At 58.3% G+C, this 2942-nt stretch overlaps 1 pseudogene across 1 annotated transcript; it reads right to left on the reverse strand.

Moving 5' to 3' along the window:
- Positions 1-668: 668 nt before the first annotated feature.
- Positions 669-2273, reverse strand: LOC308239826 (D-3-phosphoglycerate dehydrogenase-like; annotated as a pseudogene). Its single transcript has one exon. The product of its transcript is annotated as a D-3-phosphoglycerate dehydrogenase-like (transcript).
- Positions 2274-2942: the final 669 nt, after the last annotated feature.

Consider the following 2942-nt stretch of genomic DNA (forward strand, 5'->3'; position numbering starts at 1 on the left):
AAATTCGTGCACGGAGGGGGGGTTCCCTCAGCCCAGCCTGCACCCTCTCCAATTGGGGACCCCTTGGGGGATGTCCGACTGCTGGTTTAGGCCCTGTGGGATCAGGCCTAAACCGGCAGTCGGACATCCCTCTCACAATCTGGGACTGCTGGCTCCTAACCGCTCACCTGCCAGCCTGCCTGATCGCCCCAAACTGCCTCTGCCTGCCTGCCTGATTGCCCCTAACTGCCCTCCCCTGCCAGCCTGATCTCGCCCCCAACTGCCTTTGCCTGCCTGATCTCACCCCCAATGGCCCTCCCCTGCCAGCCGGATCTTGCCCCCAACTGCCCTCCTCTGGCGGCCAATTTGGTTCTGATTGGTTGGTTTCTACGCCAGTCAGCGTCAAAAGCTCCGCCTCCTAGGCAGCCTTTGGGTCCTCACAGTTGACCCAGATTTGGTTCTGATTGGTCCGTTTCTATGCCAGTCAGCGTCAAAAGCTCCTCCTCCTAGGCAGCCATTGACTCCTCACAGTTGACCCAGATTTGGTGTTGTTTTTTTTTTGGAGGGGGGGGCTGTTTATTAAGTGGTTATTACAGGGTTCAGACCACATAAGTGGTGTCAGCCCCGGGAATGTGACTTCTCAATGTTGATCACAAAGCCCCCAAGGCTGGTCCTGGTGAGCCCCAAGGTCAGAAATGAAACTGAAAGGCCTCAGTCACATGCTGCTTCCAGGCGTCCAGGCTGGGCAGCAGGGAGGAGATGCCCATGACATGCCAGGTCTCCCCATCGGACACCACCAAGGTCTGGTAGGACAGCAGCTGCACGCCTGCCTCTGCCAGGAGCCCAATCATGGTAGGCAGCATGGCAGGGTTGGAGGGCTGAGCCCGGAACAGGAGCAGGGGCAGACCCCTGCGGAGAGGCACTTCTGGTCTGAAGGCAGCTCCATTGAGTGCCTGCAGCACAGGTGTGGTGCCCTAGACAAAGCCCACAGCCTGGTAGGGGGAACCTGCCAGGGCCATGCTCAGGAGGCCTTCCCCGCATCCTTGCTCTCCTGGCACAGTGGGGTTATGGGAGGTGGTTACATTGAGGCCAGCCTCCTTCACCAGCAGCTTGGCATTCACCAAGTTCACATCCGCATGATTATAAGCATCTTTGAGAAGGCCAATAATGACTGCAGGGCTCAGGCAGTTCCTGGCATTCTTCAGGGATAAGCCCTGCATTACCACCTGGATGGTCCCTTTGGGGGACCCTGCCCAGGCTCGCATCAGAGTCCCCAGAGCTTCTGCCAGACCGATCCAAGGTTTGGTGTGCAGAGAGAAGGCACTGGTAAGGGCCTGGGCATTCACAACCCCCACAAGAGCTCTCCCCTTCACCATGTCCACAAACTGGACACCGATCTCCTCCTCGCGGTGCCCAGGTGGGGGCAGCTGATGACATTCTCGTGGTCCACCAAGGCACGGTCTGAGACGGTTCCTCCGTGAACATGTCCAGTGCTGTGCCCACGCACTGCCCCAACTGCAGGGCCCAGAGCAGGGCGTCCTCATCCACGATCCCTCCATGGGCACAGTTCACCATGCGCATGCGCTTCTTGCACAGGGCAAAGGTGCTGTTGTTCAGCAGGCCTGTTGTGGAGGGCAGGAGAGGGGTGTGCACAGTGATGAAGTCACAGAGGGGCCAGATCTCCTCTAGAGGCAGCTGCTGAATGCCAAAAGAGGCCTAAACCTCTGATGAGATGATGGGGTCATACCCTACAGTCTTCATCCCAAAGGACTGCATCCGGACAGCCACCTCTCTCCCGATCCTCCCCAGGCCAAGAATTCTCAGGGTCTTTCCATTCAACTTGGTTCCCATGAACTTCTGACATGTTCCGCGCTGCCCCCGGTGGTCAGCGCATGCCATTTGCAATCCTTCATCGAAGCCGTTGCCTGGGGAATCTGCCTGGCCAGACACATGATCATCCCACAGGTGAGCTCCGCAGCACTAAGCCTGTTCCCATTGGGAGTGTTCATGACCAGGATGCCCTTCCTTATGGAGGCCTCCAGATCCATGTTGTCCATGCCGGTGCCGGCCCTGCCCACCACCTGGAGCTTCTCTGCTGCGTTGATGACATCTGTAGTCACCTTGGTGGCCGAGCAGATGATAATGCCTTTGTAGTCCTGCAGCTCCGCTATCAGCTCCTCTTTGCTCAGGTTCTGCTTCTCCACCACCTGCAGCCCTCCATCTTGCAGGATCTTCTGGCAGCAAGGGTCCAGGCTGTCCCTGATGAGCACTTTCTGTAGATTTGTGAAGGCCATTGCTGGAGCCCACCTCAGGAGCAATGCTCTCCCTGGACAGAAACACCTCTAAGCCCCTAGATTTGGTTCTGATTGGTCCGTTTCTATGCCCGTCAGTATCTCTGGGCCTATCAATGGGGCCTGATCAGAAAGGAGGGGCTGATCAGCAGCCCCGGGGGAGTCCTGGAGAGAAATGGAGGCCAGCTGCTGGCCAGACTGGGAGAGAAAGAGAGAGGCAAGTGCTGGTCAAAAGCTGCCATAGAGGCAATGGATCAGTCCCTGCTTCTCTCTTCAGGCCTCTCTCTGGCCCTGATTCGCAGCCCCCTCAGCAGTCAGTGCTGGGGCACTGTGCCTGCAGCCGAAGCAGTCAGTGCTGGGTTGCAGTCAGACTTCCAGTCTGATCGAGCTTCGGTCGTAACGGTCGTTACACCCTGGCTCTTTATTATAGAGATTAGAGGCTTGGTGCACAAATTCATGCATGGGTGGAGTCCCTTGGGATGGCCTGTGGAGATCGGGCCCCAGCTCGCACCCCAAACCTCACAGCCCCAGCTCATGTCCCCAGCCTTGCAGCCCCACAGCCCCACCTAGCACCCCACCTTGGCCTGGCGCCGTCCCCTCACCTGTTCCACCATCCCGCTTGTGGGGCGATCTATCAGGGCCAGGCTCCCCGCCTGGCTCTCTCAGTGCCTG

Source organism: Plecotus auritus, assembly GCF_963455305.1.
Source record: "Plecotus auritus genome assembly, chromosome: X".
Taxonomy (NCBI): domain Eukaryota; kingdom Metazoa; phylum Chordata; class Mammalia; order Chiroptera; family Vespertilionidae; genus Plecotus; species Plecotus auritus.